The 26,888-nt window shown below is 38.3% G+C and overlaps 1 protein-coding gene and 1 long non-coding RNA gene across 4 annotated transcripts in view; one reads left to right on the forward strand and one right to left on the reverse strand.

Moving 5' to 3' along the window:
- The window catches only part of IMMP2L (inner mitochondrial membrane peptidase subunit 2), a 961,484-nt gene that overhangs the window by 925,224 nt on the left and 9,372 nt on the right, over window positions 1-26,888 (forward strand). The gene's annotated exons all lie outside the window — the stretch shown is intronic.
- On the reverse strand, window positions 14,050-18,969 carry LOC132345097 (uncharacterized). Its single transcript, XR_009494228.1, has 2 exons — window positions 18,343-18,969; window positions 14,050-14,437 (listed from the first exon to the last, which is right to left on the reverse strand). It is a non-coding gene; the product is annotated as an uncharacterized lncRNA (long non-coding RNA).

The following is a 26,888-nucleotide window of genomic DNA, read 5'->3' on the forward strand; positions in this document are numbered from 1 at the left end:
TCATTATGCATCTGCTCCTCAGTGGATTCCATTCCCCACACTCCACAGACTTTGTTCTTGATAAGGTTTTTGAATGACTTTCTAATTTGCCAGATCTAACAGTCGTATCTTCATACCACTGTAAATGACTTCCTCCTTGAAATGTTCTGTGTGTTTGGTTTTCATAGCATCAATCTCTTGGTTGGTTTGTTCATTTACTTAACAAGTGACTTCCTGTTGTGTTCTGGGAAGTCTCATAAGGTGCTGTGGATACTCAACTAGACGACAAGTGGTGTAGACATGGTGCCTGCCCTTTGAGAGCTTACGCTGTGTGCTGTTTATATTTTAGACTGTGCCTTTTTGACTATTTAGATGCTGCCTCATCTTTCAAATAAATCTTTAGATATTGCCAACCAGTGGGATTTCATCCTCTGCCTTCTTTTTCATTCCAAGTAGTCTGTAAAATGAACTTAGCCAAGTCTTCACCAACTTGTATTCCTTGTGTTCTTATGACTCTCACATCCGTCATGAGTTATAATTCCATATTTCTAAATGCTTACTTATCTTCAGTTTCCAATTTCAATGAGCAGTACGATCATCTTATACCAGAAATTTGGGAGTTATCCTTTCATCCTCCTCCGTTTTTAATCACACTTACTCAGTCAGAAAACTTCTGCAGATTATATTTATCTTTTATCTTTCACATTTCTAAAAACTTTATTCTTTCCTGAATAGATCATTCCCTTCTTTGATAATATTTATACCAGAAATATTGGGACTCCCCCCCAAAAATGACTGGATGAGCATAACAGTGAAAATTAATGGAAGAAAATACTTTGATCCTCTTCAGCCATTTGCATTTGTTTCAAGACATTTTATAAACTTATACCAAGTTAGTGACATTAATTACCTGAGAGAATATCTCTTAGGGCTTAGACAAATGAGTTCACAGCAGGCAGGTATGTTTTTTAAGTAAATGACAAAAATACCATAGAGTAAGTTTAAAGTTGCAGTTTTTTGTTTTTGTTTTTTTTTAAGTCTGGGATTTAATCAAGACATTTACTTTCTGTTCATAACTGGAACACTACTAGACACATTTAACAGTCTGTTTCTGCTAACCCAACCAACTGTTGAAAATAATGTGTTTTATGAGGTGTTAGAGGTATTTTAGCCACTCTTGATCTCTTGATTGTCTTAGGTAATAGATCAGCATGGATGAAAGACATTTACAGATCATTTCAAACTGTCTTCTTAGCCAGTACCTATAAATTCCTCCATCACTAAATCGCTCATAATGCCTGTTAATAAACAGCAGAAAGTATATGTCTAGTTTAATCTCTTTCCAGTTCTCTATCATGCCTTCTGATGGAAATAATAATAATGAACTGATTATATATAAAACTGACTACTGACTTTTATCATTGGATTATGAAATAAGCTTCCCCCCACCCCCCAAAAAGGAAGTGATTTGATCTGGTCTAAGCAAATGCTTTACTGGAAAGTTTTCTCACATTGGCAGATGCTATAAAATCAAAGTAAACAGCAGTGAGTACCCAAGTGTTAAATTCAGGGCAGAAGAGCAGTGTTAGATAAACAAGATGAAGGAAGAATCTTAATAATCTCCCAAACTGGTTAATTAACTTAAAGATGATTCACCCTAGTTCTTGACTTTTTCCCTAAGAAACTTGTGAGTTTAGTCTTCCTAGTAGTCTTACTTCCTTTTCTTTTCCTTGAAAAAAGGCAATTTATTCTTAGTTTGGCAAAAAGCAAGTGAAAAGAAATTAAATGAATAGCAATTGACATTTAGAATACAAAAACTTGACAAACTGGGTTAGACAAAGTTGATAGTCTAATGAATAGCCACCATGTGGTCTCATGGTCCTTGCTGTCACCTGAGCTTTGGAAGGGACTATTTCGGAGCATTGCCACAATAGTGGTTCTCAAAGATGCCATATTCCCCACATATCAAAGTGGTTAGGATAGAGTCTCTTAGCAATTAAGAGAACTGTAAACATCACTGGGAATAGTTTATAGTTACACATTGCATTGAAATGTTGTGGTCTTTAATAGGTGTGATAATATTGTAAGAGAGATTTGGAAGTGTTAGGAAAGATGGATACTCCTCAGAGAAATAATCTAATCTGTGGTAACTCAGACTTGATTTTTCTTATTCAGCAATGTGGGAGCTGTTATTAACACATTAAATTGTTGATTTTCCCACTACACATATTTCACAAGTATAGTTACTTTGACTCTTTTCTTTTGAGAGCATGAAAACCCCAGTGGGGAATATTAGGAATTTAAGGAGGTAGCAATTAGAAAACTGCCCTGCTCTATATAGTTAGAATTCAATGATTTTAACTATTATACGTTTTTATTTAAAACCTAGTCAATATGTGAGTGTAGCTTTCTTCACATATAGCCTTATCTGAAAACATCGTTTATTTTCTGAACTCAGTATCATTTCTAATCATTTATTTTCTCCCCTCTGCTCCTCATAGCTTATAGTTCTACAAAGTTGTTTCCTAAAAGGTCAATTGATTTTGTATATTGATCTATTTCAAAATGTGAATGAGCTATACAGTGAGGTTTTGGAACACCTGAGTAAAAGAAATTATCTCTGGGAGATGGATATGTGGGAAGGTGAAGCAGAAAAACTAACGAGTTCTGAAACTTCATTTTATATTTCAATATAATAATATATAAAAAAGGAGGAGGAGGAAGAAAAATACTTCCTAAATCAGTTGAGAAGGCAAGAATTACTTTATCAAAAGCAGACAAAGACATTACAAGGAAAGAAAACTACAGACCAATGTCTCTATAAACAAACACAAAAGTCCTTCTAAAAATATTAGCAGATTGAATTTAGTGCAATATAAAAAAGGGGTAATATGTTACAACCAAGTGAGGATTATCCCAGGAATGAAATGTTGTATAACTTTCAGCAGTTAATCAATGTAAATTTTCATATTAATATAATAAAGGAGCTAAACCAAATGATTATCTGAATCAATGCAGAAAAAACATTTGACAAAACTCAATATCCATTCAGAATAAAAATTCTGAGAAATATAAGAATATAAGGGAACTGCCTCATTCTGACGCAGGGTATCTGTAAAAACCTACTGCAACATCATAGTTAACTATGCTTTCATAAATCATAAAGAATTGCATAATCAAATGCATTATAATTCTTTTTCTCTGAGATAGAAAACAAGGCATGGATATCCTATCTCGTCAGTTTTATTGTTTATTAGAGATCCTAGATACTACAAACACTACAAGAAACATAAGAGGCATACAGATAGTAAGCCTAATGTAAAAAAGTTTTGAAAATAACATAATTATATGTATAGAAAATAGTAAGGAATGTATGAAAACATTACTAGAACTAAGATGTGAGTTTAATAAGGTTAAGGAATATAAGGTAAATATAAAAATATCTTGTGTTTCTAAATATTAGGAATGAATAATTGGAAATTAAAATTTTAAAATATTAATAGTACTATTTGCAATAGCAATGAACCCATGAGATACTCAGAGATAAATTTAACAGAATATATGCTATGCTAAGTCACTTCAGTCGTGTCCAACTCTGTGCGACCCCAGAGACGGCAGCCCACCAGGCTCCCCCGTCCCTGGGACTCTCCAGGCAAGAACACTGGAGTGGGTTGCCATTTCCTTCTCCAATGCATGAAAGTGAAAAGTGAAAGTGAAGTTGCTCAGTCGTGTCTGACTCTTAGCGACCCCATGGACTGCAGCCTACCAGGCTCCTCCATCCATGGGATTTTCCAGGCAAGAGTACTGGAGTGGGATGTCATTGCCTTCTCCAAACAGAATATATGCAACACTTTAATTCTGGAAACTACAAAATATTTGTCAAATAAAGAAAACCTAGATAAATTTTAAAAATATGCTATATTCTTGGATTGGAAGACAATATTGTTAAGATGTCCATAATTTGGTTTACAGATTCAATGTAATCCCAGTCACTTAAATTTTAATATTCATGTTTTGCATTAGCTTTGTCCTGAAACTATTGCCTGTGATATATTTATTTGTAGGTAAATATTGAACCAAAAAATTCTGTGAATGCATACACGTGTATACACACACAACACTTTATATGTATGCATGCAGTAAAGCCAAATAAGATGTGAGCTAAAACAGAATCCAAATTCATGTCCTAAATTAACTGCATATACTATCCTTCAATAAAACTTTAGAAATCTTTCAGCAACAGTTTATTTGACTACGTAGGTATAGGAAGAATATTCGAGCTGGTACATCACAATAGGGGATTAAATATGGTGTCAGAAAAACTTGGGTTTAAATCCTGGTTGGCAATGGTGTTATCTTTTGAAATTTATCTAGTTTCTTTAATCTTCTAATTTCTTATCTATAAAATGGGAAATGCTTTGTCATCATATTTTGCCTAGATTTAATGAGATAATTTATCTAAAGCATTTAAGATGTCTGCTACTTCAGTTCAGTTCAGTTTGGTCACTCAGTCGTGTCTGACTCTTTGCGACCCCATGAACTGCAGCACACCAGTCTCCCTATCCATCACCAACTCCCGGAGTTCACCCAAACTCATGTCCATTGAGTTGGTGATGCCATCCAACCATCTCATCCTCTGTCGTCCCCTTGTCCTCCTTGCCCTCAATCTCTCCCAGCATCAGGGTCTTTTCAAATGAGTCAGCTCTTTGCATCAGGTGGTCAAAGTATTGGAGTTTCAGTTTCAACATCAGTCCTTCCAATGAACACCCAGGACTTATCTCCTTTAGGATAGACTGGTTGGATCTCCTTGCAGTCCAACGGACTTTCAAGAATCTTCTCTAACACTACAGTTCAAAAACATCAATTCTTCGGTGCTCAGCTTTCTTTATAGTCCAACTCTCATATCCATACATGACTACTGGAAAAACCACAGCCTTGACTAGATGGACCTTTGTTGGCAAAGTAATGTCTCTGCTTTTTAATATGCTGTCTAGGTTGGTCATAACTTTCCTTCCAAGGACTAAGCGTCTTTTAATTTCATGGCTGCAGTCACCATCTGCAGTAATTTTGGAGCCCCCCCAAAATAAAGTCAGCCACTGTTTCCACTGTTTCCCCATCTATTTGCCATGAAGTATTGGGACAGGATGCCATGATCTTAGTTTTCTGAGTGTTTAGCTTTAAGCCAACTTTTTCACTCTCTTTCACTTTCATCAAGAGGCTCTTTAGTTCTTCTTCACTTTCTGCCATAAGGGTGGTGTTATCTGCATATCTGAAGTTATTGATATTTCTCCCGGCAATCTTGATTCCAGCTAATTCTTTATTTATTTATTTTTGGTTGCTCTAGGTCTTCTTTGCAGCATACAGGCTTTCTTTGGTTGCAGTGAGAGGTGGCTTCTCATTGAAGTGGCTACTCTTGTTGCGGGGCATTGGCTCTAGGCACACAGGCTTCAGTCGTTGAGGCTCATAGGCTCTAGAGCATGGACTCAGTAGTTGTGGTGCTCAGGCTCAGAAGCTCCACGGCTTGTGGAATCTTCCTGGTACAGGGATTGAACCCATGTACCCTGAAATCACAGGTGGATTTTTATCCACTGTACCACCAGGGAAGTCCAATAGTTTTTATTATTCTTGATAGTGATGGTGACCTGATATTAGAGGCAGTAAACACTATATACTACACATTACATAATATATACTACAATACAGAAAATATCCAATGATCATTACAATTAATTTATTAAAACTACAGTATGGTAGATTAAAGTAGATATATAATAACTTTATCATAGGAATTTTATATAAGTGTTTGTTATGTTCTTGTTCAAAATAGCCTCAAGATAAAATGTACCACATTTCATAAAACAGATTCCTTGATGATACTATTTCATAATACTTTAGATCTATTAAAAATCACTTGGATCTCTTTTAAAAATATGGTGTAAGGTCTCTAAAGTGGATTCAGATATTTAGCAGATACTTATTTGACATTACAATTCCAGTTTCCCCTAACTTGAACTGGTGTAAAATTATACATACATACAAAATTATACATACAAAATCAGCACATAGGAGTACTAATATGTTACCCATATTAAACATTTAAAAAAATATATATATTATTTAAGTATAGTTGATTTACAATGTTAATTTCTGCTGTACAGCAAATGATTCACTTATATATAGATTCTTTTTCATATTCTTTTCCATTATGGTTTATCACAGGATATTAAATATAGTTTCCTGTGCTATACAGTAGGGGCTTCTCTGATGGCTCAGTGGTAAAGAATCCGCCTGCCAGTGCAGGAGACACTGGTCTAGTCCCTAGGTTGGGATGACCTCTTACCTTGGTAACAAGTCTGTTCTCTATGTCTATGAGTCTCTATCTATCGTAATCTCTAGTTGCATCCATGTTGCGGCAGGTGGCATTATTTCGTTCTTTTTTATGACTGAATAATATTCCATTGCATGTATATAACAAATGTGACTTAATGGGATTCTTTGCTCAAAGTCTCTGAAGGCTGTAATTAAAATGTTGTCTGGACTATGCCTTTACCTGGAGGCTTGACTGAGGGAGAATCAAGTTTCCAAGCTCATTCAGGTTTTTTCCTAGAATTCATTTCCCTGTGGCTTTAAAAGAGGCCCCTCCTCCCCCCCAAAAATGAGGCCCCTTGCTTCTTACTATTAATTGGAGGCCCCATTAGGTCAAAGAGGCTGTTTCTACTACAAGGCCCTCTGTCAGCAGTTTGCAGCATGGCTGTTTGCTTCTTCAAGATCCACAGGAGAATCTCGTGCATGCCAGTGTGCTAAGACAGAATCTTAATAACACATAATCATAGATGTGACATCCTATCACTGTTTCCATATTCTCTTGATTAGAATAAAATCACTTGCACTAAAGGGGAGAGGAGCCATCCTGGGTGGGTGGAGATCATGGAGGTCATCTCAGAATTCTTCCTGCCACAGGGAATGAGCCCAGTAATGTTTCTTGGTGTAAAAAGCCCAAAGTCCTGATATTCTGGGTCCCATTAAATGGGACATGGGAAAGAACAGGTACTTCAAGAGTCAGATGGGAATGGCACAGGGTCTAGGGTAGAAGCTTTTCTGCAATAGTGGTTGTCTTTTAGTACAAGTGAGAGAGGGTTGGGGAAGCTGAGGCAAAGAGAAGTAACAGGAGGTGGGGCAGCTCTGTGAAAGGGTAAACTCTTTCTTCAGTGGGTGCCAATTTTAACAGCTTGATATCATGCCAAGTTAAGGACCACCAAGAATAAGGGCTTTTAAATCCCCTCACCTTTCACTGCCACAGTCTGTTCGACACTTTACTGACAGCTGTCAAAGCACTTCACCCTTCATTGTAAATATAGAAAAAAACAATTACCATGCATTAGCATTTACTTAAAACAATATGAATTCAAGGTATTAAACAATATGAATTCTCAAGGTAGCTTAGCTGGACACAAGGCCAAAAACTATCTAAGCATGTGCTGGTGTCTTTCCATACTTCGTTATTTGTAAAAGCCTTTAAATGAATTGTAAACATTCTAGCTTTGAATTAGACAACATGTTTTGCCTGGAAAGGTGGCGTGAAAAGGTGCAAAGATGAATGCTGGATACACGAAGTTATTAGTTGTGGTTAAAGTTAACTGTATACAATGAAAAATCCATTTGGCTTTCTTCCACTTTTAAGATGTCCAGAACGCTCTCTGTCTTCTGGCGCTGCCATCCTTTTAGCACAGCTTTAGGTCCTAATGGCAGGGAGCTGAAATTTCTATGTCAGTTTCTATGGCTTCAAAGCTTCTGATACCAGCCATCACTTCTGAATTCTAGAAAGGAAGAAAGAGGAAGACAGTCAAGGGTAAGAGAGAGGGTATTCTCTGAAAGCCCCCTTTTAAAAGCCTTTGTGGACATTAACTTCCATTTTCATCTCCTTGACCAAACTGGTAATGAAGGAGGCTGGGTAACACAGTCTCTACTGGCATATTGCCACAGGAAGAAAGTCAGTGTACTGTAATAAGGAGAGGAGGCATGCTGGTTTTGCAAGTAGCAGTCTCTGCCACATACTACAAATGCAATCTTGCAGTGGTATCTAAACTGGGGAAAAGATTGCTTATCCATTCATCCATTTATCCTTCACAATTCTGGATTCTAAAGGTAGAATTATAATGAAATAAGATGACTCTTATATTGAGGGGTAACTGCTTTGTAAGTGTCATTAGTAAGGATACTATAACTTATGTTTTATATTGAGACATACATTAATATCTCAACGACTAAACCTATTTATTCCGCTAAGCAGCAGTTATGGATGATGGATTTCTCTTTGCAGAGAACATATTGTTTTTGTTAGGCACTTTTCTAATACTTTATTTTCAGTGTATTTTGCAAATTATATATTGGCTCTCATAGTCAATGACTATGCTGGAGAGTTTGGATAGAAACTCAATTTCTTCATCTTCCCTGTGCTTAACACCCAGGTCCTGCTGATGACTCCTCAAGGAATTTTACTAATAAATTCCTCATATGGAAATTACTGATGATTCAAAATATTGAAAGACAACATCTTTATAACAAATATTTTGACAAAGATTAACATATAGTGATATGTTCATTTGGCAATGGTATTTTAGAACAAAAAAATGTGTAAGCTTTCCAAATCATGAAACAGGAAAGCTTCCATGTTTACACTGTACAAAAACAACATGCTGTGTTTAGCAGTTTCTTTCCAAATAATATTCACAAGTAACAGGTATATTACTCATTTTAAATAAATTCTTAGAAATTCTTTCTGTGTTCAAGTTTAGTTAAAATGCCAAACCATGGAATGGCACTTTAAACCAACAAAATGTTTTGTTAGGGTTCTATTGGAGTTTCCTTTCAACCACTAAATGAGATAAATAAGCCATTTCTTTAAGGTAATGAACATTTTAGTGTAAAGTTAGAGCTTTTTTAGGCTTTCCTGTGTTTGCAATCATGTCATAATCAATGTGATTCAGGTACGGTTGCTCAATCCACTACGAATCCATCTATATCTGCTTTTGTCCTTGATATGTTTCCAAGGGTATAAAATATTTGTCACATATTTAGCTGCAATCAAGATATACCATGTCTAGAACAGTTCTCTGATTTACAGTCAAGCTACCTGTCACAAAGGAATTGAGGTTAATTTGGCATAACTAGTTGGCAGAAAACTTGTACTTGCTTCTGGTTAATTTCATTTCCCCAACTGCTCACCAACCATTTGCATAACAAACTTCAATCGCATTTCAACACTTAACACCTTTATGATTATTTCCCAGGCCTCTCATCTCCCCCAGGCTTTATTACTATCTATTGGAGTCTCTGCTAGCATTTTAAACATAATACATGCAAAATGGAACTCTTGTTTGTTCCATATCCACCTTCTATCTAATTACCTACAACACTTACTTTTTCTTTTTTTTAAGTTAATGACCAAATTACCTTCCTGGTCTCTCTAAATCGAATTCTTGGAGTATCCCTTTTTTGTCCCCTACTTCCAGTCAGCTTTCTAATACCTGTTTTATCTGTCTCTTTTCTCTGATCCCAGGGCCATTATCTCAGTACAGGTACAATTTCCTCTTGCCTGGACTATTAGAATCGACTTCTTGTTGCTCACCCTACCATGAGTCCCTTGTTTCTCTAATCAGCCATACACATAGCTGCCAGATTAATTTTCCTGAAGCACAGCTCATGTCATTCAGTGCTCGCAGACCTCCATGGCTCCCCACTAATAAATAGAATTTAGACTCTTTAGCCTGGCAGTCAGGCCCTAGTCTAGCGACAGCCCTCTTCGCTGACCTTGGTGCTGAGAGAGCCTTCAGAGCGTGTGACATGCCTTGTGTTCTGTGTGCTTGTTCACTTCTTCTCCTACCCCCATCTCTGACCATTCAGCAAGGGACAGTGCAAATGTTCATGAAGCTTTTGCTGTTCCCGCTTTTGAAAAGTGTTTTCTTCTTCCTCTGAATGATCCTAACTCTTCCATCTTTCTCCATCATGGCATAGGTCTTCTTCTGAAAGTCACAGCTATATTAGAGTGTTAGCCTAGAGAGACAGAGTGCCCCTTACTAACCTTGGCAGTGTTCAGAGTATATGTCACCATCTGAATACATCATTCGTTTTTTGTCTCTGTTTTTCATTCTTAATTAGAAGGCATTGTTCTTAATGGTCTTTCTGAGTTGACTGTCTTCCTTTCATAATTTGGTGGCTTCTGCCTTTCTCTGCGTGCTGCGATTCATGGGGTCACAAAGAGTCGGACACGACTGAGCGACTGATCTGATCTGATCTGACACTGTTAGTCTTGTGAAGTACCCCACATTATAAGCATATCTCTTTCTATCATGTACCACGCGCCAGTCCCTTTCCTCCCCTCCCCACCCTTCACTGTCTTTTAAAAACACTTTTAAGATATATTTTCACCTTTGAGATTGTATATTTTTTATTGAGATGAAATTCACATAATTTGAAATTATTTTAAAGCAAACAACTCTGTGGTATTCGGTTCATGTACAATGCTGTGCAATTGGCATCTCCAGCTAATTCTAAAACATTTTTAAGATATTTAAGGAAATCCCATACCCATTAAGGAACTAATCCCCTATTTTCCTCCTCTCCAAGCCTCTGGCAATGATATATTTTCTAGGGTTCACCTGGACATTTCATATAAAGGGAACCATACACTGTATGACCTTTTGTGTCTGGCTTCTTTCATTTAGCACAATGTTTTCTAGGTTTATCCATGTTTATCCATGTTCATGTACCAGCACTTCATTCCTTTTTATAGCTGAATAATTTGTTGTATGTCTCTCTGTGTGTATGTGTATATATATACACACACACACATATATATGTGTGTGTGTGTGTGTATATACAACATATAAATATATATATATATATATAGTCCATTCAGGTGGTTTGGGAATTGTTTCCACTCTGGACTATTGTGAGTAGTGCTGCTATGAGCATTCTTCAAGTCTTTTGGATATATAATGAGAATAGGCGTTGCTGGGTCATATAGTGATTCTATATTTAACTTTCTGAGGAACTACTAAACACACACTCTCTCTCTTAATCAATGGTGTGTTCAGTCTTGAGTACCTTTCTCATAATGCCTTAAGAATATCTAAGAGATCACATTTTCTCCCCTGTGTCAGAATTTATGCTCTGATTCACAGTTATCAGCCTGAATACTAGACTTTATTTCCCTTCCCCTTGCCCTTCATTCCCTTGACACTTCCTAGACTGTCTACCACTGTGGTTCTTTTTTTCTATATCACATCTATTGTTCTTTTTTGTATCTTATTTGATCTGGGTTTAGAACATCTTTATCCAGTGGGCAAGGCTGCCAAACACTTTCTTTCTCATCTTCTTGCAATTTTGCTCTGTCCCTACTAGGAGCCAATGATTCCAAAATTGTAAGTCACTATCCAGAGAAACAAATTCTACTATATTTCTCTTTTTTAGCCAGCTTTTCACTTTTATGTGATTTTTTTCAAAGGCCAGAGCTTGAACTGGAAAAAAAAGCAGCTTAATATCTTATGTATTCCAGAATTTCACAAATCTGTAGGGAGATAGTTTTATATTTTTATTCGTCCAGGGCCATTCATCAGAAATAGTGATGTCTGAAGTCTGTTGTATTTGGGATACTCATCCAAGGTAGGAAACATAGGTTGAGATAATAGTCCATCTGTGGGACCCTCAAAAGGGAAGCTTCATAATGAGCAGAGGACCTCCCACTTGCTAGGGTCTCTATAGCTTCCTTTGCATCATTGCTACTGCTGCTGTTCCAGAGGAACGGTTTGACCTTCTCTTACAAGAAACTGATTTCTATCAAGAGTTCCAGGAGCTCAGAAGTTCTACCTTTCTTTCCCTTTGGTGTGAGATTCCTCCTCATTTCAAACTCATGACACTGGTTTGCTTTGCCCACCACCCACAATACATCCTCCTTTCTGGTCCAACTCGACTATTTTTTCCTATTCTCTCTAGGAATTCCCCATTCTAATAAACCAAAAGAAAGAGAGGGCTTCCCTAGGCTCATTCATCAACAAGTATTTCTTGACATGTGCCCTGCAGTCTTCGAGGCACTAGGGATATAGCAGCTAGCCAAACAAAGTCCTTGTTCTCATAGTTTCATAGTCGAGTGAGTGGATGTATCTACAAAACAAAGAAATAAATCTGTGATGTGTAGTTTGTCAATTACATATGACAATTGATAAGTGCTGTGAAGAAAAGTAGCATAGCATAAGGAGAACCAGATGATGCTATTTTAAATATTGAAGTCATAGAAAGCTTCTCTGATAAGGTGACCTTTGAGCCTGCCAGGGGACTGAGGAAAAAGTCCTAGTAAAAGATGCTGGTGTCTTGGACTAGAGTGGTTGGGATGGCTGTGATTTTTCTTCTGCTGGGAGCTCACTTTGCATTGCTGCTACTGCTAAGTCACTTCAGTCGTGTCCAACTCTGTGCGACCCCATAGACGGCAGCCCACCAGACTCCCCCATCCCTGGGATTCTCCAGGCAAAAACACTGGAGTGGGTTGCCATTTCCTTTTCCAATGCATGAAAGTGAAAAGTGAAAGTGAGGTCGCTCAGTCGTGTCCGACTCTTAGCAACCCCATGGACTCCTTCATCCATGGGATTTTCCAGGCAAGAGTACTGGAGTAGGGTGCCATTGCCTTCTCCACACTTTGCATTAGAGCACACAAAAACCCCTGCTCTTCTTGAGAAGCAGACCAGTTAGTGTACATCCTGTAGTTCATAAAAGGTGTCTTTAGTTTTCATTCTTCTTTGTCTCAAATGGAACTTCAGTTCTTTTTTTACATGCCCTGTATTCTTACAAAAATTGTTACTTTTATATACTTAACCAGTTGATCTCAAACTTGAAACATGGAGAAACATCACCAGTAAGGACTGTTTAAAGTGGAAATTTGAATAAGCACCCTGGCAGGGTATTATGCAGATATCTTGGGCTGTATTTTGAGAAAAACTATTTATAGTCCCAATCTCCCTTAAGTCCCAAACTGCTCTCAATAACAAAAGCAATAAAATGAGTTACTAAGCACTTTCTGCCTTTCTGATCATCACAACTTTAACAGAATGTATTCTTGATATTAGGTTAAAAGTTTTGTCCAGGTTCACATGGCTAGTATCAGGCAGGTCTAGCATTCAAACCTACCCTGTCCTATGTCTTGAACTGTATGGGTTCCTCTGTTCTATACTGTTTAATAAATCACTAACTGATCACACTGACATTATCTAATGGAATCGCCTGCCTTTCATAGGAATAAGCAATATTTTAATTTCCTGCTTCTAGCTGTTTTCACACTGGTTAAGATTGCTCAGAATTTTTTCCTAGAAAGAGCTGTTTATACTCCTAGTGATAATCTATACCAAAAGAAAAATTAAATAACAAATCTTATATAATCATCAAGGTTTGAGACTTTTCTTTAAAAAAAGATTATTTTCAGTTCCTAAAATCAAGTGCTATGATTCTCTTTAATAATCTATATATAAGAATACTATATAAATAAATAAATAAATAAAATACTATGTTAAGCTTAGCCCATTTTCAATAACTGAGGTTTTTTAAATTAATTGCAAGAGCAATATAACAAAATTAAAGAAAATGCCATCAATTTTAATGAAAATTAAAGAAGTGCCATCAATATGGCAGGCTGAATGAATGTTAAATTCCCTCTTTCTATAAACACTTAAAAAGACCAAATATAATACAAAGTTGACCTTGAGGAAAAAAACTGAGAAAACAAAGTGAAGTAAACTCAACACGTGAAGGTGTTGCAGTCTGGGTGGTTACCAAGCTATATATAGGTCCTGTCTTAGTGCAGGAAATGTGGTTTGTGTAAGCTGAGGTGTGTGTGAGAATTGAGACAGAAACCTCTATAGAAGGCCTGGGCCGTGAAAGGCCTGACCTCCCCAGGGAAAGGCTAACCAGCAAACTTTAGTTGTTTAGTTGTTTCCTAATACTGTGGGTAGTTTGTTCTGTTTCAGGACTCTGAATGACAAACAAAAAACAAATCAACAACAAAAAGCAAAAGAAGGTCCAGGCTGTCACTGTAGAGAATGTATTTGTTGTTCTTTACTTGCTAAATTGTGTCTGACTCTTTGCCACCCTATGAAGTGCAGCAAACAAGGTTTCCCTGTCCATCACCAACTCCCAGAGCTTGCTCAAACTCATGTCCATTGAGTCGGTGATGCCATCCAACCATCTCATCCTCTGTCACCCTCTTCTCCTCCTGCCTTCAATCTTTCCCAGCATCAGGGTCTTTTCCAATGAGTCAGCTCTTCTCATCAGGTGGCCAAGGTACTGGAGCTTCAGCTTCAACATCATTCCTTCCAATGAGTATTCAGGGTTGATTTCCTTTAGGATGGACTGGTTTGGTCTACTTGCTGTCCAAGGAACAGATTGATATGTGTCCTTTTAATCTTCTTTTTTCCTGAAGGAAAAAATATATGTGTTGGGATTAGGAGAAAAGGGGACAAATGCATAACTTTACAAAAAGACAACTGTGTTCTTCACAGTTTTGTATTTGGCTTTTTACCTTTAACATATTATGAACATTTTTACTGCCAGTGTAGCTCTATAATTATTTTTAATGGCTATGTATAGAATTTTAGTATTGGGATACATCATAATTCATATAAACTAAGAATGGACTTACCAAAATACATTTGACAACTTTTCTAATTATTTACCTACATCTTGTGTTTCTTTAATATTCTTCAGCTATGTTTCTTTGATATTCTACAGCTTATTTTTTAACTTACTTTTTAATGTACCTCTGTAATAGAGGCTGGACTTGGAAAATATTAGAGATAAGAAATTCATGTTTCAAAACAAAACAAAACAAAACAAATTCATGTTTCCTATTAATTTTTTGCTAAGGACATAATAAAGGAGCATTGGTACTAATTGGCTAGTATTGGGTTTTCTCAGCATTTAGGCTGCACAGGATATCAGTTTGTTTGTAAGATTAGGTGCTGCTTTATTGGCATACTAGTTTAATTTTGCATTTGCATGGACACAGCTCTACGTGTCTAAAGCAATGATGAGTAGTGTTTATATATTGCTGCGTAACAAGATATGCCAAAACCTGGTGGTATAAAACAAACATTTTATTTTGCCCACAATTTTATGCATCAGGAATTCAGAAAAGACTCAGCTAGGTGGTTTGTGTCTGACTCATGTGGCATCAACTAGAGTGGGAAGGGCTGGAGGACCCACTTTGAGCATCTTTGCTGAAATGTCTGGTGGCTTCTGCGTTCTTTGTTACCTCCTCTCTCCTCTCATGTGACATTTCATTCTCCAGGGCCTCTCAGTGTGGTTTGGGCTGCTCACAGCATGGTGATCTCACAGAGTCACAATTCTCATATGACAGATAGTTTCCAAGAAGCATAAGCTGCCAGAGCACTTTAAGTGCTCTGACCAGAATTGATCAAAGCAGTCACAGGTACCCACTCCCAACCAGATGAAGAAATAGACTTCACCTCTTAAAGGGAAAGTGAGGTGGCAAGATGACACTGCAGAAGAGCATTTGGGTTGTGAGGTACTTTTGTGGTCATCTTTGAAAAAGATGATATGCCATAGGCAGTTTGTTTATATAAAGTAGTAATTAGAATCCTTTATGTATACAACTTTGGGTGTTTTGCCAAGAAGTAAAAGCTCAAAAGTTTATTTTTAAAGATATATGTCTATGCTTAATAAAAGATCTATATTTTAAAGTAATCAATGTTATGAAATGCACTTCATGTTGTCAGCCATACGTAGTTAGTGGTTCTTTCCTAAACTGGCCTTGTCTAGGGAAATGTGGTTATTTTAGACATTCTATTATTTGTTTATGAAGAAGGTATGTGTTGAGTGCCCATTATGGATAAAGTGTTACAGAGTAATTTAAGGAATGAAAAGATATATTAGACACAGGTTCTGCCTTAGAGGACCATACAGTCATCTAGGGAAGATAAAGGCATACTGTATAATTATAAATAAGGTAATGAAAGCTGAGGACCGAAGAATTGATGCTTTTGAACTGTGGTGTTGGAGAAGACTCTTGAGAGTCCCTTGGACTGCAAGGAGATCCAACCAGTCCATCCTAAAGGAGATCAGTCCTGGGTGTTCATTGGAAGGACTGATGTTGAAGCTGAAACTCCAATACTTTGGCCACCTCATGCGAAGAGTTGACTCATTGGAAAAGACTCTGATGCTGGGAGGGATTGAGGGCAGGAGGAAAAGGGGACAACGGAGGATGAGATGGCTGGATGGCATCACTGACTCAATGGACATGAGTCTGAGTGAACTCCAGGAGTTGGTGATGGACAGGGATGCCTGGCATGCTGTGATTCATGGGGTCGCAAAGAGTCAGACATGACTGAGCGACCGAACTGAATGAGAGAGAAATATATGGAACTGAGAGTGGAAGAGAGTTTTTCTAAAAATCTGTAAAGAAATGTTGCTAGAAGTCAAAAACTTGGTAGAATGAGAATGTGGAGGTGATGATGAAGATACTGAGAGGCGGCAAGAGTACAGGCATAGGTGCAGACGAACCAAGCAATCGTTGTGACCATTTCAGTTTGGTTATAATTTAGGGCAGGAGTTCTCAAGCTCTGATGGACACTAAAGTCACCCTGAAGAACTCATTTGGAGCTGGAGGTACATGCTACCTTATGTACCATGAGATACATGATAAAGGAAGAGTGAGAGAAAAGAATAGAAATGTAGGTAAGTGGGCCTGTTATTGTCTTGAATGCTATGCTGTACTTCTCTTATTTATATGAGGAGGCAGTGAAGAATCACTGAAGTGTGATAATCCTGGGAATTACCTGATGGAAGCCAAGCTTTAGAAAAGCAATCTGGTACCAGTATGGATGGCAGTTGCAATAAAACAAGGTTGGAACTGGGGAGTTTGGGATAGAGGTTGCTGTGTTTATTCAGGAAACAGGAAATCAGAACCTGTCCCAGGATGACAGTGGTGAGAATAGGAAGGGGCAGAGGGACTCAAGCAAGGAAGAATCTGGCAACGAATTTGATAAGACAGTGGTGAGGCAAAGTCAGACATCTAATTATGGCTTCAAGATTATAGTTAAGACTGGGCAATAAGGAGATCTCCAAATCAAGAACCCAGGGTAAGGCACTCATTTGAGGGGACTGCTGATGAGCTGGTATGTTGTGTACATCGTGTTTGCCTAATGAGGACTCCCTGTTTGGGGGAGATTCAGGTCTGGAGGTCAGGAGAGAGGCTAAGGCTAGAAATAGGGATTTGAGGATTATTGACAGAGTGGTGGGGACTGAAGATACGGCAATGAATGATCTTACCAAGGGAATACATATACAGACAGAAGATATAACTCCAGGGAATACCTATATGCAGGAAATTGGGATGATGACAAGCCAGCAAAACTGGAGTACATTTAGAGCACTAGGAAGAGAACGAATCACTGGGGGTGGCTTTTAGCCAGGAGTGATCAGCAGGGCTGAAAATTACAGAGGAAGATAGAGACTGAAGACAGGCCACTGATGTTTAAGTTCACTGTTCCACAGCATTGTGTAAACAGAATTCAGCAAAGGTTAAGGGATGAGTCAATGGTCAGAAACTGGTATCATTTATAGTGCAGCATTATTTTGCTAAGAAAATGCTCGCTTCCTGGGGACCTTCATTCAGCTGGTATTGAAGAGCTGGGAGAAAATCAAGAAAATATTGCTCATTTACCTAAGAGCAATTCTCTGTGATCTGTCACACATGTAATTTAAAGCAACAGCAGAGCCCTCTGTTCCTCTTTTGTTCATTACTGCAAATGCCTGTACCAGCGCCAGAGGTCTCTTAGGGATGTTACCTTAATCCAGAGGATTTTGATTTTATTGAGCTCATCTCAGTGTATAGAAAAGCTCCTACAAAGTTTAGCCCTGTATCAAAAAAAAAAATTAAGCATAACAGCAACCATGTTTATTGCTATTGTTGATGGAGCTCCTAAGAAGTAACTTTATTGGGACAGAATTCTTGCAATCATTTTTGAACTTATAAACCAATATCATAAACTAACTAAATACAATTTTTCTCAAAGGCATAACCTATATTTGGACACTACTCACGGTTAACAGTGGGATGCAATATAATGTAGCTATTACAAACTTCATTTTCTTCTCTTTTGTCATCATTTTATTATATACTTCAGGCTTCCTCTGCACTTGATTTACCATGGGGCTAGCATAGTAGTTAGTATGTAACAGGCTCTGTTAGACCTGTGTACTTCCTGCCCTTTCGTTCTTATGGCAACCTTGCAAGGTGGATTATTTTTGCTCCCATTTTGACAATGGAAAAAGTAATGCTGAAAGAAATGGAGTACTTACCAAAGATGAACAGCTATTGATTTTTCCAGTCTGGATCCCACCCCGTGGGATTTCTTGACTCCAGAGTTTCTGCTCTCAGCACTCTGCTACTGATGTTCACTCTACTCCTTTTCCGTGGACCATCCAGGTATCATGTTACACCAGCAACATGGACAGTGTGCTATTGATGCTGAATCATCAGGATTTTTTATGATTAGAGGGGATCTTTTTTGACTCTTGTCTTTCACAGGTTTGTTTGGGTTGAGATATCCCTTCCATCTCCTTAAGTTAAAAATTCTTTTTAAAGTAATGAAGCAGTTGGCTTTTCCAGTTTATGATATGGAAAAGCCAGCCAAGGGCAGGGAGGGAATACTAACAGGACAGGGAAAGCTAATTGGAACTGTTGCTATCAGCACTGAATGTGTGACAGACTAAATAAGGCCAGGATCTTCATGAGAAGACTTTATCCAGAGGCAGGGCAAGCTCTACTCCCAGTGTTTTGTGTACTCCACCTACTTTGGTAATGATTGATGACACTTTCCTGACACTGACAAGGTGGCACAGAGCAGCCGAGAAGACAGAGCGCCCAATATGTGCAAACCATCATTATCGGCCAAATCTCTGTTCCTCACCCCGAGACAGCAAATATTTCCACCTAGCTCTGGGGCCACAAGGGCTAAGCCCAGTCTTTCCTTAGGCTTACGTCCTGACAACGTAACATAAATCTATGAATTTATTAATATAAAACATCTAGAGTTTTAACAGTGCATATCAGCCTATTGCACTGTCAACATTAACATATAAGACAACAAAATTGCTTGGTACAACATTAAGAGGATTCATACATTAGACAATGTTCAATTATCTGAGTCAGTGGAGTAAAGTCATGTATAATGCATAGTTCCAGATCAAAGATAATTTGTAATTTTGCACTGGAAAAATAAATTTTTCCTTATTAAATTTCCTTAGGCCACTATTGAAATTATCCACCTTTCCAAGGTACATACACACACACACACACACAGCTAATATTAGAGAAAGGAGATATGACTTAGAATCATTCATGCTAACTGAGCAAATAGTTTGGAATATAGAAAGTTTCTGTAAATAATCCACACATAGTCTATAGTTAGCTCTTGGGGATTCCTTTTGTTTCTTAGTAGTCCAGCCACTATTTGTCTTATTGCTACTACACCATCTTTGACATGGATTATCTATCATTATACAAACTTCAACTTTAAATATTGTCTGTTATTTAGATAATAACTGTGCATATTAAAAATCAAAAGACTAAATGTTGTTTACTCTTACCCTGATTTCAATATACTGCAATTGCTGTCTCACACAGCATCCCAGCTCCTGGCATTGTGTTAGCATGTTTATTGATTGAATGTTGAGTAGTCCTCAAGAGATTTCTCTGAATTAACTACTGTAATCAAAGTACAAAAGCCAGACAACTATTATTTGTAGAAGCTCAAAACAACCAAAAAATCATAGCAGCAATACAAAGCATGCAAAGCTGAGATGACTCCATTAATTTAATTCTCCCTAATGCACAAAATAATTAGGACTATATATTCAGGACTTAATATTAGAATTGATGATGGGCCAATATGTTTCCCCCTCCCAAATTTATTGAGTAATACATGACAAATATATAATTATAGTGCACAATGGAATGGTTTGATATGCATATATACTGAGGAATGTTTACCAAGACCAAGATAATTAACACACCCATCACATCACATAGTTAACTTTTTCTTTGTGTGTCTGCTTTTCACATGATCACAGTATCATCATTTCTTTGTTGATTCAAACTATACTATCAAGATGTCTTCTCAAGAAGGCAACAAGATTTTTTACAACTAATAAAAGTAGGACAAAGATCTATTCAATAAATTTTTGTTTTTTATTCACTTAGGAGTGAACCTGAATAAAAGTAAATAAATAGATCATAATATTTAAACTAAAAGATTTATTATTATTCCTCATAAACAGTATTATTTCTCATAAATAATACAGCCATTTAAGTAGCATTTTTAGTTCACACAGTCTGAAACACATTTAAAACTCAGCTAAAATTCTTAGAAAGCATTTTACTTACCTTCTGAAAACAAAATGTTTAAAAGTAACAAAACATTTCTTTCCATTAGAGGATATAGTTTGATCAACCCACTGATCTGTTATTATATTACATATTTATTCCATATGAGTCATTACATATATACAAATGTATAACTATACCAGGTGAATATCATTTTTAGAATTTTAATAGTTCCCCCCACCCCCGGATCTTTATATGTTCTCTAGGCTCAGTCAAACAAACAAACAAACAAAAAAAACTGGTAACTATAGTTTTAAAGCTGATTTACAAGTATTTCTTCCTTTAATCTGTGCTTTTTTCTCAATGCTCACCCTTTTACAAGCTGAGAACAGTATGTCTCTACTCGTGCAAAAGTTTCACAAGCTCTAGTCTGGAGGTGGATGTGTTACTGCTTGAGAAAATGTATTGATTCTTGCATGTAGCTGACAACCTCCAAACATTACCTTTGAAATGCAATGCCCCCCGGGCTGTGTCCTTAGCAGTCTTTCTTCTTCTCTAGGTGAGCACATTAATTCCCAGGGTACAACTGGGTGAGTCCTGAATGTCTACTTCCTACCCTTGCCTAGACTTTTGCACAGAATTTTCAGTTGCACTTGGGTTGTCTTCCCATCATATTCAATAGAATCCTCAGATTGGTAATCCAAAACTGAATTTGTTATTTCCCACATCTGCTCCTTCTACTGTGATCTGTCTATTATTGTTAATAGCATTACCATCTTTCGAGCAGGTGAGAAATGAGCCATCTCCAAATCCTGTTCTTTTCTCAGCTCCCAGGTCTAACCAGTTGCTAAACTATAACCAGTCTAAATCCACATGCTCTTGGGTTTCATTTATTTAATCAATCAACATTTTTTGAGCTTCTTTCTACTTTCATGCCATGGGTTTATCAATAGAATATGAGATAATACCTGCTTCAGGAAGTTCATACCACATAAGATACAAAGAGTTAAATATACCCCTCCCTGTACAGGGTGGTAATCACTAGTTATCATAATAAGTCTGGACTGTGGAGACTGGGCAGAGGACCTGGAGGCCTTCCAGGAGAAAGTAACATGTAAGCTGTGTCTGAAAGGATGAAGAGAAGTTTTCCAGGTAAAGGGTGAAACAGAGCCTTTCAGGAGGCAGAAGCAGCAGTCTGTGCAGCTGTGCGGAGGTGTAAGCCTGATTCTAGCACAAGTTGAGGAGCGGGGAGCCAGGTCCACCATGCTAGGAAATGTGGATTTCATTCCCAAAGGTTCCTTTCTCTCCATTTCTCTTACCCACAATCATATCTCTCGGTAGCACCATCGTAAAAATCTCCTGACCGTTCTCTTGCTTTCCACACTCTTTTCTTTTCTTTCCTCAGATTGTGGTCAGAGGTGGCCATCCCTGTTACTCCTCTTGATCCTTCAATGGCCTGTGTTACTCACCAGGTCACTTTCATTCCCTGCAACCTCCACTTGTGCCAAACATATCCTGTGGATCAAGCTTGTGCCAACCATCTTCCCCTCTGAGTCGTAAACTCCTCAAGTTCAGATTTATGGGTTATATATCTTAGTACATTTAGAACACCATGTCCTGTGCTTTGCACACAGTAGGCTTTTACCTATAAGTCCTGTGGAGTTAAGTGTTAAGTCACTCAGTCATATCTGACTCTTTTTAACCCCATGGACAGTATCCCACCAGGCTCCTCTGTTCATGGGATTCTCTAGGCCAAAATACTGGAGTGGGTAGCCATTCCCTTCTGCAGGGGATCTTTCTGACCCAGGGATGGAACCCAGGTCTCCTACATTGCAGGCAGATTCTTTACTATCTGAGCCACCAGGGAAACCCCTGAGTGGGAATATCTTTTAGAGTCTTCCCCTATTTCTTCATTTTGCAGGCTCTTTCATGCATGTGGACATAACTGCATGGCTGTAGTAAGCTCTGCTTTCCTGTCACTGCCAGCAGGCGTTCCTTACAGCCCAGTGACTTGTAACGTGCCCTGCTGTTGCAAATCAGTAACAGCTCCCAGACAGAGTGGTATGGATGTGTACAAACTTCACTGTGCAATGTTTGGTGGTTTTTTTCCTTCCCTGAACAAAATGAAAGGCCTCACTTTTCCCTGGGGTAAAAGCGGGTTCAGAAAGCAGAGCCCTATGCAAACACTACGATTTCCAGGGCTCTACACTTTGTATCACTGACAGGTATGGTGAAAACAACTTTGAACCAGGAGCCAGTGCTGCATCCGAACTCTAACTGAGCTAGGCAGCTTTTCTGAGCCTAAATTTCCTCACCTGAGGGACTGGGGATTAGACTTAATTTCTAATATACTTATAAACATTATTCTTGTACATGTATCTTTATGGCAGTGTATCAATCAGGTATCTTGGTTGCAAATAACACAAACTCATCTTGACTAATTTAGGTAGAAAAGATGTCATAGGAAGGATATTGATATTTGATATCACTGAATGAATGGGATGGAAAGAAGGCTTGAAAATTAGTAACATAGGAAGTCCTTATGTCACACTTAGGAGCAGGATGACAGGTTCAGCAACTGGCATCACTGGGCACTTCATGGCACTCTTGTCTCTGCCAGAAATCTACTATTCTTCCTGTGTCTTTGCTTAACTCACTCCACACTCATAGTCCTGGATGTGGGTATCTGAATGGTTGAGCCCTGTTCAGGTGCCTTCCCTTAGCTACTGGCAGTGGAAAGAAGGAACATCTGGACCACCCAACTTGGGGAGTAGGCAGTGGATGATGCATTGCTTCTAAGACTGATACAGACACACAAAGGTGCTTAAGATGGGTGGTTGCCTGTGAATACCATGCCCACACCTATAATGGTCTCACTGACCATTAAGATCCTACTTCACTATGTGTACCTTTAACACTTCAAATACCTGGCAGATATTTCTCCTAGAAAAGCCAGTTTTGCTATGGTTTAGGCCATTCTCTCAGTTATCTTTTATCATACTGTGTACTTTATTTTTTCCTTGTCAACCCAATTCTTTAGATTTTGGTAAGCTTAAATTTAAGAACAGTAGTTATAGCTCTGACCACTAAGATATTGTTCTGGGATGAGGAGAAGGGCAGAGTTCAGTAGATCACTAATTCCACTCATCACTCACTTGTAGACACACAGCAAGATTCTGGGGGTCAGGAATTATCTCCAGCCACAAACCACACAAAACAGATCTTGTATATCAGAAACACAATGGAAAGAAATGATATTTCTAAAAGACCATTTAAAGGGCATTCTATCTATCTGTGCTTCCAGGTAATCCAAGTACTTATCACTGGAATAAGTTAGACCAACTCATTGGACATGAGTTGGAGCAAACTCTGGGAGATTATGAAAGACAGGGAAGTCGGTCACTCTGCAGGTCATAGGGTCACAAAAAGTCAGACATGACTTAGAGACTGAACAACTAGACTACATACAAGATGACGTTGCCTTAATCTCTTACAGAACAGAATTCAACTAATTGCCAGCAAATTGAATTGTTCTACAGTCTTTTGGGTGGAACCTACTTCCACGCACACTGTCCATTTTGAGGCTTTAGGTATCTTGTGGCAAAGCCCACGTCTGAGAGCTTGTAGAAATTTACTCAGACAAAAACTTAGTTTCCCTTAAAAAACCGGGATTCTCCCTCCCCTCCTTTGAGGGTTGTGTAAGCTAGCTATCCGAGAGTCACCAGGAAGACGAAAACATACCATGTGTGTTCTCCACAGCAACCATCTTGGCCCTCAGAGCTGTCATTTTTATAGACCTTCTCTTGTTTCTGGTTCATTGTTTTGAAAGCCTCCTCATTTTCTTTTGGAAAAAAGGAATAAAAGAGGGGTGGAAGTAGGGAGAGATAGTTAGAAAGAGGCTGGATGCCAGAAAACCACCCACCGTTTTAGATCTGGTATTACCGTCTTTAAACATCTGCAAAGATGAATATTTACCAGGAGGATAAATGTCACCAGAGTTTTGGCTCAGTCCTAGGTGGGATGGGACCCATCTAGGATCTCACCATCTGGCAGGAAAGACAGAGTTTACCATGGCCGAGAGTGGCTGCATCTACCATGGCAGCAGGGCTGGCAGTAGCTATTGAAACCTTCTTGTCCTGAATCCTCTCCTACCAATGGCCCTCTAGGTTGTCTCAGTGCTGTCTGCCCAATGGTCTAAGCATGGTTTAAAACAATGTCAACAACAGTAAAGACTTTTATGCCTCTCCCCGCATGTATTTATGCAAACTGTTTTATCTCCTACATAAAAATAGCCTGGAAAACATGAGCTACTAGAGAGAACACCAGTCAACATCCAAGGCATCGTCAGTAAGTCATCCTCCACTGTGGTTTATTGTGGATACTGTGAGTTTCTCACTCTCCAAATTATATTCAAGTATTTCATCACCTGCTTAATCAAGCTGCAAAATAAAGAGTTAGACCACTTCAACTCCAGTGATTTGATTATGTGGTGAAGAGACTGGTGCATAAACATTAATCCTGGGAAATTAATTCATGAAAATTAGCTGGAGATATCCCTAGAGGCCTGTTTTGTATCTATTTCTGCATAAAATAGTTACAAAAAAATGGAACTAACTACTTACTCAAAGAGTCTAGGGGGGACTAGAATGATTATGCATGATTCTATAGTTATCTAGACAGAATTGTGAAGATGCCATGAAGTGACCTGAAAATGCATTCTGATTGAAGCTCAGTCTTGAACAGGGAAATTGCTTTGAAATGATTAGAGTTAAAATTGTTGGTTATGAAGGAAAACACTTGTCCTAGAATGAGGCCTTTAGATGAGAGAATCTCATTTGGAATCTTTTGTAAAGTACTATGGCTTTCCTTTTCAATGGCAAAATATTGGGTTGTATCAACCTATCACATCGTCTCAAATTTGCACCTCAGTGGAGGGTATGGAGGATTAGGAGGATGCTCTAGACAAAAATCTGGCAGATGTCATTGGGTAAAGATCTACCCTCAGGAGAGAGGTTGTCAGCATCCCTGGGAGGCAGCTTAGATGCATGGGCTCAGAGGAAACTTCCCAAGGCGTGACCACACCCTCTGCTGCCAGGCTCCTCCTTATGTCTGCTCTATCGGGTTGTATTTTGATGCTCTGTTTAAATATCTCTCTCTCGTCAGATAGTGAGATCCCAGATGGGGTCCCATCCCACCTAGGACTGAGCCAAAACTCTGGTGACATTTATCCTCTTTGGTAAATATTCATTTTTGCAGATATTTAAAGACAGTAATACCAGATCTGAAACCTCGGAGGGCAGATACTTCAGAAATCAGATTGTTTGGATTTTGGGAAGGTAGTGTCAGTGTGTGCAAACAGCAGCTGAATGATATCTATACCGTAATGTAATGCTCCCAGTAGAGTCTGGGGTAATGTCTATAATCAAGCACATTAATATTTCTGGAGCAAAAATTATGAAAGGCACACTGAGGGGAAAAATAAAGGGTATGATTTTCTAACAAACAGTTTGGGTCACGTCTGGTTTTTGCTACTAGAGATTACACAACAGTGAATTTTTGTAGCTTATTGGATTTTGTAATTGCAGATAAGGTGTATAAGCCTGTATTGCATCTTTAGGAAGAGAAGTGTTCTCATCTAAGGGAACTATTCCCCAACACAAGGACCCTTCCTCTTGTCATTTCAAGGAGCAAAAAGAGCAATGCTGGGTTCTTTTCTGGATGGCGATGTGTCCTCATAACTGGTGCTGCTACTTGGGGCTCTGTGGGAGGAGGTAATGGAAGTGGTTCATTCCCCACATGTAAAGCTTTCTCATTGTGCTGCTTCTGCGCCTTCTACTTTATCAGCTACTGCTTCCCCTCTTCTCCATTTTTCTAGTTTTCCTTCTCTCCTCATTTACTAGTAAATATATTTTTTGCTTAGGTCTTAGGAGTCTTGATATTTTCCTTGTTTGTCTTCCGCATAATTCTTTGGCACACAGCCCTCCTGCCTCTCATTCACCTCAACAGCCAAAGCACTGAGTTATTTGTTTGTCTTGGAGTAGATGTCCATCAGTGCTTGCTTAGAGTGGAAGCAGTCTCCCTGCATGTTTTTGTTTGGAGAACTATGTTTTATCTGCTCGGTGCTGTGTTGATAAGCATCTTGGGAATGTGTGCTGGATGACAAGCCACTACTCCTCTCTTCATGACCCTTGTCTACTGCATCAGACAGTGTTAATGAAATGTCAAATCTGTATATGTTAATCCATGTGTAAGAATCAAGTAGGTCGCAGCATTTCTATCCTTCAGACTTTTAAAAAAAATATTTTTTTCATAATATTTTGAAACAGTGTTATTGCTTATTTTTCCATATGATACATTTTTGCCTGTCTTTATTTCTAATTGTTTGCTTTACTTAGGCTGTACATCTGCTTTTTTGTTCATATGTTCAAGAAAATTCACTTCTATGCTACCTGATAAGGGAAATATCTTGCTGTCCTCAACCTTTCTCTCTTTCTCAGTCTTGTAGGTTATTTTGAAGAGA

Source organism: Bos taurus, chromosome 4 (assembly GCF_002263795.3).
Source record: "Bos taurus isolate L1 Dominette 01449 registration number 42190680 breed Hereford chromosome 4, ARS-UCD2.0, whole genome shotgun sequence".
In the NCBI taxonomy this organism is placed as follows: domain Eukaryota; kingdom Metazoa; phylum Chordata; class Mammalia; order Artiodactyla; family Bovidae; genus Bos; species Bos taurus.